We start from the raw sequence: 16,073 nt of genomic DNA, 5'->3' as shown, positions 1-16,073 counted from the left end.
TGACATTCCCCCCTCACAAGACCTCTGCAACAAACTCAGCACATCCTTCCACCTCAAAATCAAGAACATCTATGACAACTTCGACAAAGCCACCCAACACAAATAACCTCCACCAGCCACCCCTGACACCCCAAAACCGACGATTGACAGCACAGCCTTCACCACCGAAGACACACTGAAGGTGATGAAGTCAATATCCTCCAGGGCTCCCACAGACCCCTGCCCCCACCAGATCTTCAATAGATCCTCCAACACCATTGCATCCATGCTTCACCACACCATCAGCTGATCCCTGGTGAATGCCTCCTTCGCTGGCGACTGGAAACACGCTGAGATCAACCACCTCCTGAAGAAGCCCTCGGCGGACCTCCCCAACCTCAACAACTACAGACCCTTCTCCCTACTCCCGATCCCAGCAGAAGTAATTGAGAAAGCCGTCAGCACAGACCTGCCCTCCTTGCCACAACAGATGACATCTGCTCCCTAGTGGACAAAGGAGAAACAGTAGCCCTCATCCTCCCCAACCTCTCAGCGGCCTTCAACACAGTATCCCACTGCATACTGTTAGAAATGGGATTTCTTGTTGGCTAAGGCTTGTGCCAAAGCCAGGCAGAAACCACCACTCTAGTCAGGGCAAGGGAGTTACACGCCAAGATAACCCCTGCTCACCCCCTTGGTAGCTTGGCACGAGCAGTCAGGCTTATCCCGAAGGCAATGTGTAAAGCATTTGCGCAACACACACACACAGCAGCGACACACTAGGCACACCACAGAAAGGAACTCCACACAAGGTTATAAATAAAAATAGCCTTTGTATTACCATAAACACATTATATCATAATCACACAGATACACAGTGCCAACTGGAACTGGGCAGTATTTACAGGGGATTATTTACACCAGGACAGGGCCACATGGGCCACTGTCAGAATCAGAACTTAGTAGAAATAGCACAAAATAATACTTGTAGCACAAAATAACAATTGTAGAACACAACCAGTAATCACTGGTAAAAAGGTTGGTACACACTACGCAATCCTAATCACCATAGGCATAGATCATGCAGGGACACATAAACTGACTAGGATTAACTAGACTAGGCAAAACAACCTCCTAAGCATATAAACACAGTTAGAGGTATCACAGGCATAAAGGCATTTCACATTATACATAAATCACATTAGACAATTATCACAACCACAAATCACCCATCACCGTAAGTACTGACCCCAGGCCAACTGGCCTATCGTGGGGCTCAAACGCCCTTTGTCCCAAATAGTCAGGGCTGGCTGCGCACGCAGCCAAAAGAAGAGTGCACAAGGGTCTGGACCTAAACATGGCAGCTGCCCACTACTTGCTGGGCAGCTGGGTAGGCAGAGATAGGGCAAAGCAGTGCGACTCATTCCTAGAGTTGGAACAACAGGGCACCTAAAATGCAATACCTAAATGGTGCAGCTGCCCACTACTTGCTGGGCAGCTTGAAAATAAGGAATGTGGCATGGGCTCTCAGTAGCCCTCTAAATAAATGGCGCCACACGTTGGAGCCACGGGCTCTGAGAACAATTATGCCAAGTGTTGGAGCCACACGGGGCTCAGGAAATAGCTAATGTGCCCAGGGGAGCCATCTAAGCTGCAAAAGCAACTGGGGCTGAGAAAAGAGTTATCACTAAGTGTTTGTAGCCCGCTAGGCCCTGGGAAATAGTGAGGCAAGGTTGGAGAGTCCCGCTGCCACCTGGAGCCGCTCTTGGCACTGGGATCGCTATGGTGCCTGGACAAGTCAGAAAACATGTGCCCTTTAAACAATTATAGCCCTTGACGCAAAATATGCCCCCAAGCCCCTCACGGAGACTTTTAAACAACTAATGGCCACGTTGGAGCAGCCCGCTAGCTAGCAGGACTGCTCAGGAGATCAATCAGCACCGGTATGGCATAGGGGGGGAGACGCCGACAACGTGCCCTGTCATCCCCCCCCTTGAACAATGCAATATTTAGCCCATACTCACCGGGGCTCCGCAGGACTCCACTCGCCTCCCAGTCTCGTCTTGTGTCGGTGGGGCAGGCTTCTCTAGCGCAGCACCTGCGGGTTTCTCACTTCACTTCGGGAGCCCCGCCGAACTGCCACAGCACCTCTCCTCTGCTCCTCACTCTGCACCAATGGGCTCTCCCTCGCTCTCGGGGGCCCCAGGGACAAATGCCACTTTTGGTCCTCGCGGTCGGCTTTACCTCTCAGGAGCAGCTCCCGTAGGCTCCCGTCCACTTCCTGTTTCCACGGGTGACCCCGCCTACGTTGTCCCAGGCGGATTACCTTGCTTCCTGTTCACCGCGGGCAGCGCAGCGGTGACTTCTTCGAGGCTGGAGGCAATATGGGGTAGACTCCTGTTTAAATACCTAGTCCCTGGCAGGATGGGCACCCGCTAGGGGTATGTACCTGGCACCAAGGTCCCTGGTGGGGTGGGCACCCGCTAGGGACACTTAGAAACAGCAAATATGCGGGGTGGGCACCCGCACCGAAATCGAGCAGGTAAACAGAGTAAAGTCGCAGGGTGGGCACCTGCGCAATACAATCCAAAAATAAGCGGGGTGGGCACCCGCGCTGCCGGCATCATGGGGGTTCCCTCTATCTCCCTCAGCAGCGTGATGCTGCACACCCCCAGCTCCTCTTCCTGGGGAAAATTAGATAACAGCGCTCCCAGGCACTAAAGTCCATGAAAGAGATTTCAGTAGGCAGGGGGTGGCAAAGGCTGGGCCCAGGGTCCAGCTCACAGGGTCCTCCAGCAGGGAGGAAGCACCCAGTGGCAGTTCCTCCTGGCAACCAGCTGCAGCAGGCCCCCCCTTAATTCAGGAACAAGAGTGAACAACTTCATGGGGTCACAGCCCCTTTTTTTTATACACAAATTCCTTTGTCTGGAGCGGTAGGGCAAGGGGAGAACCAAATGCAACTGGTTTTGGAGCACTTTGTTGTGCTCAGCCCCTCTCCCTATTCACAGGACAGGCTAGGGACTTCAGATGCACCACAGGGGGCGGAGCCAGCATTGTGGAGGGAAGGCACAGCCCTATTCAGGTCCCAGGTGCACTTCTCCCTCCCATCTACATGCAGATCTCCCCATTCACCACCGGGCAGACCCATCCTGACTCCTGCAGCCAGGCACACCAGCCAGCTCCAGCCAATCACAAGGCAGACAGTCAATTCACATTCACTGCACAGACATGCCAACTTCTAAAAATGGCACTTCCTTACTAGATACATTAAATCTGCGCACACCGTCGAGCAGCATTTAATCTCATGAGTTCGCACATACCAAACTTGCCCCTGCACTCCCCACACAACAGGAACTACCATGGACACACATATCCCCCTTGCATTCCTATGGAAGGGCAGGCCAATCTCACCACACGCACTCAGAGAGCGCACGCACTTTACACTTGGACACAGTCTTAAAGTACGCAGAAGCCAGAAACAACTAACACCAGGTCACATCTAAAAGAAAAAAAGTTTAGGGGTGAACCTGCAAAAAGGGCCAAGTCCAACACATACTAATACGCAGACTCCACATCGCAGGTATCCGGGACAAGGTCCTAGACTGGATCTATTCTTTCCTCTCCAGCAGAGCAGAGCACAGCGACTCAGACTCCCCCCTTTCTTCTTAGACCCTACATCAACTACCTGCGGAGTCCCCCAGGGATCCTCCCTCAGCCCAATGCTCTTTAACGTCTACATGGCTTCTCTCGCCTCCATCGCCAGAACCCACAAACTCAACATTGTTTCAAACGCAGGCGACACCCAACTCATCCTCTCTCTATCCAACGAAGCCAACGCAGCCAAATACAACTTTCTAGAAGGCATGGAAGCTGTCGTCAAGTGGCTGAGGAGCAGGTGCCTCCAACTCAACACTGACATAACAGAAGTACTCATCATGGGCCCACACCCCGATGCCTGGAACAACACCTGGTGGCCCCCCACCCTCGGCAGCCTACCCACCCCCATCGACCATGGACTCCGAGCTCAAAATAGACCGCCAGATCAACTGTGTCGCATCCTCCTGCTGCCTCATACTACGGAAGACCTTCAAATGGATCCCCATCCCATCAAACACAGAAAAAAATGTCACCCTCGCCCTCATCACCAGCAGACTTGACTACGGCATCACACTATACGCCAGAATAAACAATAAACAAAAAACTCACCAGTAAGCTATAAGTTATCCAGAGTGCTACCGAAACACTGATCCTCAATCTACCACAACACTGCCACATTTCGCAACACCTGCGCACACTCCACTGACTCCCCATCGATGCTAAAATGACCTTCAAGATCCTCACCCATGCACAGAATGCTCTCCACAACACCGGACCGGCATACCTCAACAGCCAAATCAACTTCCATGTACCCCAAAGAACGCAATGATCAGCCCAGCTCACCTACGCCTTAGTTCCCCACGCCAAAAAGACCAGAGCAGAAGGCCACTCCTTTTCCTTCCTCACAGCCAGATCATGGAACGCCCTTCCTCTCCACCACAGGCAGATAACATCACTCCCCATCTTCACGAGCAACCTCAAAACCTGGTTCTTCGACAGACCTTCATGAACTGGATGCTGCACCCCCCCTCCAGCGCCTTTAGACCCTTACAGGCGAGTAGTTGCACTTAATAAACCCATGATTGATTGATTGGACATTATAAAGTAGTAAGAGTGATGCTGAAGTCAGGCCTTGAGCAATACTCTCTTGTTGGATAAGCTTTGCAAGTTAGCCCTTGTCTCCTGATGGTTCTCCAAGTAAAAAGTTTGCAAAAGGTTTCTGTCTCCCACATTTTCCTAGGATGTTAGTGGTAGTACACTTTAACAAAGACAAGGGTCTCAGTACCACAGCTCTGGGAGCTATTCCGCTCCAAGATGATGGTTGAAGTTTATGAAAATGGGCTTCTGAAAGCTAAAGGCAGTAACAGGTACCTTTCTAAAATTACCAATTCTAAAGTACTTATTAGAAATCTGACTTAACTCTTTTTTGTTTCTACCTTGCTCCTCTTTCAACTGGTAAGAAACCTGACCACCCTTTTGGGATCCCCCGGATGTCTTCTTTGGCACTCAGGTGCTGACCCAGATGTCCACCTCCTCAGCAAACTTTATGGGGTCAGTCAACTTGCTATCTACCAGATGTTGGTGGAGCCCTATAAAACAAGTATTGAGTATGTGCTGCCTCAGAATCAGGTTGTACAGCAGAACAAAATCATCCTCTTTGCTGCCCCTCACCTAGCCTTTCAGTGCTTTGCTGGAATCATTTAAGAAGTCCACCCAGGACTGGTGTGGTTGCGTCTGAAGCTCTAATGATATTTCTCAGGGTTTAGTCAAAATTTTGAAAGAATGATGGCCTTCATGGAGGAATACTTGCTCGGGTCCTCTACCTGTGCCTCTCATCATGGTAGGCATGTATTTCCGCAAAATACCCCAGTACCCCTTTGGGACTTTGCGAACCCAGAGAGCTATCTCATACGCAGAACACTGCTTATTAATATCATCTGCCATCACATAGTAGGACATCATCTTTTTGGGTATTGGACCCTCACTTCTGTAGTTGTCACTGCAGATATGCTGCCACTATTGTTGCTGGACTCTGGGAACTGCCTTGCTTTTATTTCCAGATCCTCCAGTCACCTCTCATGTGCCAGCAAACATTTGTTTTCAGCCGAGGGTCTTTCAGCCTTCCTCTATCCTGCTTCCAGCTTCACCTTGGCCAGCTGCAGCTGGAGCTCCCTCTCTGCTTTCTTGTCCTCTAGCTCCATCAGGGTCAGACCCCTCTCAGACATAGTGCTGCCTGCTCCATCCTTCGCATTCTAGGCATCCTGGCAATCTGCTGGGTTTGATAAGGGCTCTCCTTGCAGCTCCGAACACTAGACTGGTCCACCATCCCCTGATCATTGCAGGTGCTCCCTCTTCCTCCTGGTTATCATTACCATCATCATCTCTGGAGGTGGACTGCCACCTCTGCACCTCCTCAAAGTCTCTGAGATCTATCAAGATATTGAGTTTGTTGGCCATCAGACAGTTAACATTCAGACCCTTTTGCTGGCAGAGCTTCATCAGACCAATCCTGCTGAGGGTGTGAAAGTTGCACAGCTCCATCTCCCTGGCACAAAGTGGAAGGTAGGATACTTATATTTAGAAAAGGGGGAAAAAGTCAATGGCCCACTGGTAGCATTTAATGTAGGGGCCCTGGGTATATGATATACTATCCTACAAAGGACTTCAAGTAAATTAAATATGCCAAACAGGTGTAAGTCAATTATGCTGTGGTTTAGAGAGAGAAATAAGAAATGAAAAATATACAATAGTCTCATCTGCTCACCATCCAGTAGAGTAGAGTTTCCATTCCCAGATGGCTTTCTACACTACCTGAGAAATATATAAGGTATACTGGAATACAGGAAATATGCATATCAATGCATGAATAAATTACCACTGCTTAAACATTCCTTATCAGGATTATTTTTTCACAGCTCGAATTAGTCAAACTTGTTTGAATTCTTTACTTCCCTACATATATTTTCAGTTATATGCAATAGAGCTTTACAGTTGGTAAGAAATTTTAGGTCCTATTTTTGGCTGGCAAATAGTTTCTTAACCGATTTTACTCTCCATGAGAGCAATCACCTGGGCTTGTTTTCATTCCTTATTTTTCTTTTTCTTGCTATGTACTGTCACATAGGCATGGGCGGAAAATCCGTTCCGCTCGCGGATTTTGCGGATTTTCGGGAAATCCGCAATCCGCGAGATTTGCGAATTTCCTGCAAAATCCGCAAATCCGCGAGCAGCGGATTTTGCTCGCACTGCTCGCACTGTTCGCGTGAGTTCGCGCCCCGCGAATAAGTGCGAAATTGCAGAAATACGATTTAAGCAAAACTGAAAGTAACTACTTACCAGGTTCAAAAGTTCAGGCACATCATTAGTAGCCATTTCCTGTAGTGCTTCCTGAGGGGCCCCTCCAGAGTTCAGTTGCCAGTTGAAACTATTATGTGACCCTGCTCTGAACCTCAGAATAGTTACACATATGCCACAAAGGTCATGAATTACAGCTAAGGGAGACAAGCAGGAGCCAGGCTGGAAGTTAAAATCCATTAATCAGCCCCTAATTCATTATTGTCAGTTGGGGCAGGGCAGGTGTTGTAACTAATTTTGCAACAATGAAAGCACTTAGCAAGTGCAAAAGATCACTAATCAGGGCGCACTAAGGAAGCAGGTGCCAGCTAAAAAAATATTCTGTGACACATTAATCAGCCCCAAATTAATTCAGGTCACTTGAGGCAGGGAAGGTGTGCTTTGCTTTGCCGAAAATAATGTACACTGGACAACCAGAGGGTGTGGTGATGAAACAGAGGGTGGCATGGGTGGGCCAGAGGGTGGCATGAGTAGTCAGAGAGTGGCAGTGGTGACAGAGAGTGGCAGTGATGAAGAAGAGTGTCCCAAACAGGTTGGACACGTAGAAACAACAAGTTCGCAAAACTTGCGACCCGACAGGTAAGTTCGCAAATTGCGAAATTGTAAAAACCCTCGCGAACTGGCAGAAACACGGGCGAACACAAAAAAAAAAAAATCTGCAAATTCGCGGGAATTCGCGGATTTTGCGGATTGCGAGTTCGCAAATCCGCAAATTCGCAGATTGCCAATCCGCAAAATCCGCTCATGCTTACTGTCACAGAGCCTTTCCCAATTGTCTACCATACAGAAACTGACACTTATTCTGGTGAAGGCAGAGGTTGTGTGGCTCTGCTATTTACTTGTATTATTTCTGAAAACCCTTGGTTTCTTTGGTCTCACTAGTCGATTGTAAGGCTAAGCGTTCACATTTGTTTTTAGACATGATGTCTGTGGCTTTCCATATGAAGGCGCTTGGGTTACCGAAACACACGTAGAAACGACACAACATCATCCATTCATGATTAAAGTCACTTAACTGTCTCTCAATTTGGACGTATGACTTACTTCATAATTTTTCTCTTGTTTTTTTCATATAATATTGATTTTTTATACATATTTAGACATTCATGGTTTCCATTGTATGACTAATTTAACTTATTCTGCAATACTATTCCTACATTAATTCTATTGTCGAAACAATATACATGAAACAATTGTTTGATAAAGTTGTTCATTGAGCAATATTTTTTCAATGGATTTGTTATGTACAATTGTATTGTGCCTGCCTTTGGAATAGGTATAAGTAGCAGGTGGTCCTTATATGAAGACTCAAGTTCCTACTACATACATCTTTCGCCTTGTGCAGAAGTCTTTAAAGTGAGTGACCACTCCTTCAAAGCAGCAAATTGGCATTGGTCTCAAATAAAGACACTCTACCCCTCAAAGCACTCAATCCCATTCGGTGGTCAAGCCCATACTAAACACAGACTTCATCTTGTACAGAAGGTTTTATGAAGAGCCTACTCAATCCAGTCACCCAAGTCCCACTTTGAACACACTTTTTATCATGGCCTTCAACTTGCGAGTAATCTTTCCAGAGAGATGACCCCACCAGACACCCAAGCCTCATTGGGTGGCATAGCCTTCAATGTGAACAGATGCCTTTGAGGAGAGTCCAATCCCTAAAAACACCCACACCCATTACACAGCCAATCTGCTACTGTACAGAGACTTCACCTGTTACAAAGGTCTACCAGGAGAGCCCGCCCCATCCAAACAGCCAGAATCCATTAGGTGGCCATTCCCTTACTATGTACACTATTCCCCTTGTGCAGAAATCATCATTGAGAGCCCACCCACTCCATCAACCAAGTCCCATTTGCATGCTAAACATACTTTTACCTCCAGATACCCAATCCCCATTAAGTGGTGAAACCTCCATTAAGCACTAGCTTCCTCTTGTACAGAAACCTTCGTGGAGTACCCACCACTTCCACCAGACAACTAAGCTCCATTATGTGATCAACCCCTTGCCGCTCACAGTCTTTCCATTATACATAAGTCTTTGTGGAAAGCCCCCTTTCTAGTATATTCCTTGCTGGATGGAAACTTGCAATGTTAATTAAATATATAATAAACATTGCAAGTTTCCGTCCATCAAGGAAAACACACCCTTCCATCTTTGACCAGGGTGGCCAGAATACCAAAATGTGTCAGTTGTTGTAAATTTGTTACAATGCCCTGCCTTTCGAATAGGTATAAGTAGCATGGGGTCCTTAGATAGACACTCAAGTCCCTACTAAATACAGCTTCCACCTTGTGCAGAAGTCTTTCAGGTCAGTGACCACTCCTTCAAAGCAGCTAAATGGCTTGACGTCAAATATAGACACCCTACACCTCAATGCACTCAATCCCATTAGGTGGTCATGCACCTATCATACACAGACGAAATCTTGTACCGAATTTTTATGAAGAGCCTACTCATCCAGTCACCCAAATATCACTTTGAACGCACTTTTTATCATGGCCTTCATCTTGTGAGTAATCTTTACAGAGGGATGACCTCCACCAGACACCCAAGCCTGATTGGATGGCAAAGCTTGATCTGCGCATGGCCTTCAATGTGTTCAGAAGACTTTGTGGAGAGTTCAATCTTTAAAAAACCCAAACCCATTACACATCCAACTTACTACTGTGCAGAGACTTCACCTGTTACAAAGGTCTTCCAGGAGAGCCCACCCCATCAAGACAGCTGGACCCCATTAGGTGGCCATGCCCGTACTATGCACACCATTCCCCTTGTGCATAAATCATCATTGAGACCTCATTCATTCCAGACAACCAAGTCCCATTAGCAAGCAAAAAACATACTTTTACCTCCAGATGCCCCAGCCTCATTACGTGGTGAAACCCCCATTATGCAATGGCTTCCTCTTGTACAGAAACCCTCATGGAGTACCCAATCCCATCATAGAACTAAGCTCCATTATGCGATCTTGCCCCTGCCACTCACAGCCTTTCTTTTATACAGAGGTCTTCATGGAAAGCCCCTATTTTTGGTGGACCATTCCCTACTAAGCATATCCATCACCTCAAGACACACTAGTTCCATTAGGTGGCCAAGCAAATAGGGATTTGTTATTTACAATGGTATTTTCCCTGCCTTTCGAATAGGTATAAGTAGCATGGGGTCCTTAGATAGACCCTTAAGTCCCTAATGCATACAGCTTCCGTCGGGTGCAGAAGTCTTTAAGGTGAGTGATCACTCCTTCAAAGCAGCCACAATTGGCGTGGTCTCAAATATAGATACCCTACACATCAAGGCACTCAATCCCATTAGGTAGCCATGCCCCTACTAAACACAGACTTACATAACATATGTATTTGTAAAGCTCACGTTTACCAGTAAGTGTCTTGGCGCTGAATAACAGATGTTTATGGTTAACCAACTCAAAGGTACTCATTTTATTGACCTCAGATAGATGAAAGGCTGAGTGGACTCGCTGGCATTTGAACCTGTTACCATGAGGTCCAATGGATGCATTAGTCCACTGAGCCACCAGACTCGACTTCATCTTGTACAGAAGTTTTTATGAAGCGCCTACTCATCCAGTCACCCGAATCCCACTTTGAACACACTTTTTATCATCTGCTAGTATGCAGAGACTTCACCTGTTACAAAGGTCTTCCAGGAGAGCCCACCCCACCAAGACAGCCAGAATCCATTCGGTGGCCATGCCCTTACTATGCACACCATTCCCCTTGTGCACAAATCATAATTGAAAGCCCACTCAATCCAGACAACCAAGTCCCATTAGCATGCAAAACATAATTTTACCTCCAGATACCCAAGCCCCATTAATTGGTGAAACCCCTATTAAGCACTGGCTTCCTCTTGTACAGGAACCTTCATGGAGTACCCACTCCCACCAGACAACTAAGCTCCATTATGTGATCAAGCCCCTGACACTCACAGCCTTTTCTTTATACCGAAGTCTTCATGGAAAGATCCCTTTTTCGGTGGCCAATTCTCTACTATGCAGACCCATCACCTCAAGACACACTAGTTCCAATAGGTGGCCAAGCTTATACTATAAACAACTTTCGCAATGCTCAATAGTATTCAAGGAGACCGCACTCCGTCCAGACAGCCAAGCCCATTAGTCGGTCAAGCACCTCCTACTTATACCCTAAGCTTAATTAAGTAAACAAACCCTTACTAGGCACAGCCTTTGACTTGTACTGAATTTTTTCCTGACAACCCACCCCCTCCAAATATCAAACCACATTTGGTGGCAAAGCTACTATGCACTAACTGCCTCTGCAAATACACAAACCCCATTATGTGTTGAAACTATTACTACCCACATCTTGCACCTTGCAAAGAAAATGTCACAGAAAGCCCACTCCCTTCAGACATCCAAGTACCATTAGGTGGTCATGCCCATACTATGCACACCCTTTGCCTCCAGATATCAAATCCCGTTAGGTGGCCTAGCAGCAGCCATTCTCAGCTTTTTACCTTGTACAGACGTCTTCACCAAGATCTCACTACTCCAATACAGTCAAGCTCCATCCCTACATTGTACTTCTCTGGTCAATCCCCTTGTAGGCAAATCCTTTACCTTGTGCAGATGTTTTTTATAGAGAGTCTTTTTTCACAAACAGACATCAACCTTTGAGTTGAGATGCAGCTGTCTATTTGTGAACGTTCTAGCATTTTTCTTGGTGGATGGAAACTTGCAATGTTGTTTAAATATACAATCGGCATTCCAAGTTTCCATCCAGCAAGGAAAATGCATACTTCTATCTGTGACCAAGGTGACTAGATCCCCAAAATGTGTCAGGTGTTGTACGTGCCACCCGCGCACTTTTACCATTTGTCTATCAGCTGTATAAATCTGTAGTAAGCAACTTGGGGTGCACGTTTTACTTATCAGATTGAAACTTGCAATGTTTATTTAAATCTCACACCAACAGTGCACTGCTGCCAATTGACCATGGGACCTAGTAAGACTTTGGGGTATATAGTTACACACACACACAAACACACATACATGCACACACGTTTCTCTCAATATATATATATTTATTTAGATAAGCAAACACACACACACACACACATATATATATATATATATATAAATATATATATATATATACACACTCTAACATATACACTCACATGTTTACATATACATACACACATACATATCTATGTATATACACACAAAGACACATTTACATATCTAACAAAAACAAAACCATCTTGGGTGCCTATGTTCATTTTACATTTGGAATTCCCATAATCCTTTCATCAAACCTTTTTTGAGAAAATAATGTACAACAGATTTTAAGTCTTTCATAATCCTTTAAAGATTGTAAAGATGTCCCACCTTGGGTTCTATTCACTGAAATCCTGGAATCTAGAAAAGCAATTCAGTAGACAAACACAACTTTAAAATATATTTCAAACCACATATGAAAATAGTTCTCCAAAATATGATTCTCTCTTCAGAAAAGACAACCAAACACATTTCTGTTATGAATGATACATACATTTCTTCACAAAGTTTACACTTCTTGGTATACATTAATATAATAATAGATGATGAAAGATCATTGTGCTCCAATGCGCAAAAACATCTTTGCTTTCCCAGGCTCCACAAGGCAAGAACAGGAGGTTACTCCTTTTTTGCCATCAAACTCTGGAACCCATTGCCTATAACCCTACGTTTTGCTCCTTTCGAATCATTTCTTCACAAACTGCTAAAGACTTCTTTTTTTGATGCATACATTTTCTGTTGATGCTTAACTAGTTTTCTTCTCTTATATAATTGGGCGGCTAGCGCTGGACACTTCTTTGGTAGCAGCTGCATGCTTTAGAAATGTTATCATAGTGTATTATATTGTATGATATACCTGGACTCTGTTCTACTTAGCTCCTTTTCCCGGTCACTCTGAATCAATCTCACAGGGGCAGGATATATTTATTTACTTATTTATTCCCATCCCCCATGGACTTCTTTTGGGGGGGGGGAATTATTTGCCAATCTTAGCTGTAATCTTTCCCTCTTATAGCTCTTTGATAATGCATAATTCTCTTGTACGCCAATCATGTTGTACTCTCTATAAATACTTTGGAGCAAGAACATTGCAGCATATAAACATTATGGGCTCAGATTTAATTACTTTGTACCCATGGTGGAGCGGCCAACAACTTATAAATGACCCCCAAGATGGCAACCTTTTATAAAAGCATTGAAAGGAACCGCCGCTGTAGTAGTTTCTGCCAAAGCATTTTACTGTTTGCTTCAGGGCTGCATCGGAAGGATGCAGCCTTGTGGCAAACAGCATTTTTTTCAAAACAAAAATCACAAAACAGGATTTTCTTTTTGAAAATAAGAAATATAATGCTTACCTCATCATGTGAGTCTTCGCCCAGGCCAGGGGGAGCACAATACTTCTAATGTACTGTATTACCAGAATTTACAGTAAGAAACGTGCTAAATTTCTGCCTAAATAAGTTAGGAGGACATGTAGCTCTTTCTCTGATGGCCCTGCAAAGTATGGGCTGTCAGAGTCGTTTGGCCACAGTGGAGACCGTGCTCACCACTGTGGCCAAGCTGAAGTTCTGCTGTTATTTAAATGGGGCAGGCGGACCTTCGTGTTGGTGGTAAATTTAACCTGTCATCATTGTGATGGATTCCATGTCCCGCCAATTTATAAATTTGGCCCTTATTCACTCCTATATGCAATGCTCCTTTTAGCATTGATGTTATCCTAAAAGGTGAATTTGAATTTGAATGTAAAAACATTTGTACAGCGCTCGCATACCCAGCGGTTTCATGGCGCTAGTGGTGATCAGTGGATGGCAGCAGCAGAGAGATTAAGGATAGGCTTGTGTGAACAAAAAAGTTTTAAGGTTTTTCCGGAACAGGGGATAGGAAGGTGAGGTGCGCAGAGTAACCGGGAGGGAGTTCCAGAAAGTTGGAGCCAGGACAGCGAGTCTCGCTCCGCCCGCCCTCTGCTTTTTAAAGCGAGGGATGGTAAGGAGGGCCAAATGGGCCGAGCGAAGTTCTCTGCCTGGGCAGTATGGTTTGATAAGAGAGCAGATGAACTCGGGAGCAGTGCCCGCTCTGGCTTGATATGTAAGGCAGCCGAGTTTAAACAGGGCACGCTCTCTTAGGGGGAGCCAATGTAGTGTTTTGAGTAATGGGGTGACTCGATGATATCTGGGGAGGCCATGGATCAGGCGGACCACCTGATTCTGCACCAGTTGTAGTCGATGGATCATGTATGCAGGGGCTCCATTACAGACTATATTACCGTAGTCTATACGGGACAGTACCATGGCCAGCATGATGATTTTTAAGGCTGAGGGGGAAAAAAACCGAGAAACTTTCCTGATTACTCTGAGGGAAAAGAAACACGAAGAAACCACGGAGTTGACTTGTGGGTGAACAGTGAGCTGGGGATTAAGAACGATTCCCAGAGTTTTCACTTTGGACACCGGGAGTGGAGGGGCACCAAGGGAGGGGGGCCAGAAGGAAGGGGACCAGGGGCTGCAGCCACCTCCGGTCAGGACCAGCTCGGTCTTGTCCGGATTGAGTTTGAGGTGGCTGCAGTTCATCCAATCTTGAATGAGGGTCATGGTAGTTTGGTCGTTCAGGGCAGATGAAGGTGAATGAGACAGATTGAAGATTAACTGGAGGTCGTCCGCGTAATTGAACACGGTGACCTCCAGTTGCTGTAACATAAAAATGAGGGGAAAAATATAAAGATTGAACAAAAGAGGGGAAAGTGATGAACCCTGGGGGACCCTGCATTCTACCTTACGAGAGGCCGCCGCAAAACCAGCCAAGTGGACACCTTGTGTTCTCCCGGCAAGAAAGGACTCCAGCCAAGAAAAGGCTAGGCCCTCTACACCCGCCGCCTTGACACGGTTAAGGAGGATGGTATGGTCCACTGTGTCAAAAGCGGCGGATAAGTCAAGGAGAATCAGGGCTTGCGGAAGGTTGATGTCGATGCCTTCACGCAGCTTGTCCATGACTGAGATGGCCACTTTTTCAGTAGAATGCAGGGGACGGAAACCGGCTTGGCAAGGAGAGAGGCAATGGTTTGCCTCAATGTGAGTGCTCAAAGTAGAAGTGATGTGGGTTTCGAGAACCTTTGCAAGGTAGGGGAGGAGTGAAATGGGGCGGTAATTGGAAGAGGAGGAGGGATCGGCGTCCAATTTCTTTAAGATTGGGATGACAGTCGCCGATTTGTGTGAAATGGGAACATGACCATGGATAAGTGAGTCATTAAGGAGGGTCAAAGGGGGGGTGGGACAGGCTGAATAGACTTCCCTGAGTATGCAGGCAGGGGCAAAGTCCTGGGGTGAGCCTGATTTCACCCGTTGGAGCAGAGGACGGAGGGTGTCAATGGTTAGAAGTGGGAAGTTGGTCAGTTTAACGGTAGAGGGGGGGGGGTCAACAAAGGTGGAGGAAGGCGGAGGGATGTTGTGTTTGATTTTTACGACTTTGTCTATAAAGACCTCGTTGAGTGAGTCACAGAGGGATTGGGACGGGGGAATAGTTGCTGTGTCTCTGGTGGATGAGGCAAGGTCATGGACGGTGGAGAAGATTTCTTTCGATTGTGACTCAGCGACCATTATCCTGTGAGTGTAGTATTCAGCTTTTGCTTCCAGGATGCTCTTTTTGTAGATTTGCAGAGCGGCCAGGTAGATAGTTTTTTGGGCAGGGTCGTAAGTTCTTCTCCAAACTCGTTCAGCCCTTCTTGCAGCAAGTTTTTTCTCTTTAAGGTCGGGGGTAAACCACTGATTGGCTGCATGGGCCCGTTTAACTGAGAGACGCTTGAGAGGGGCGAATTCGTCGCCTGCCACCGTGAGCCAGTTGTTAATTGCGGCCAGCTGAGGGGCGGCTGTCAGACCGGTAAGATCCGGACAGGTCTTGGCCAGGGCCGAACAGAAGGAGGGCATGTTTACCTTACCCCATTTCCGAACCCAAGTGTTTTTGGGAAGGGGGGGTCAGACCGGGGGTGCTAGGGCAAGGGAAAACGTGATGGTGGAGTGATCTGACCATGGGCAAGGGGAAATAATAGGAGAAGTGGATGGAACATTCAGTGTCCAAATTTGATCTAGCATGTGGCCATGTAGGTGG

At 46.5% G+C, this 16,073-nt stretch overlaps 1 long non-coding RNA gene across 1 annotated transcript in view; it reads right to left on the bottom strand.

Annotated features, from left to right (window-relative positions):
- The window catches only part of LOC147693512 (uncharacterized), a 64,647-nt gene that overhangs the window by 28,014 nt on the left and 20,560 nt on the right, over positions 1–16,073 (bottom strand). Inside the window, exon 2 of the long non-coding RNA XR_015299111.1 lies at positions 12,306–12,335. This is a non-coding gene — a long non-coding RNA (uncharacterized LOC147693512). The remainder of the gene's footprint in view (positions 1–12,305; positions 12,336–16,073) is intronic.

This window comes from Lissotriton vulgaris, chromosome 8 (assembly GCF_964263255.1).
Source record: "Lissotriton vulgaris chromosome 8, aLisVul1.2, whole genome shotgun sequence".
Taxonomy (NCBI): Eukaryota; Metazoa; Chordata; class Amphibia; order Caudata; family Salamandridae; genus Lissotriton; species Lissotriton vulgaris.
This window is presented reverse-complemented; position numbering and strand designations above follow the sequence as displayed.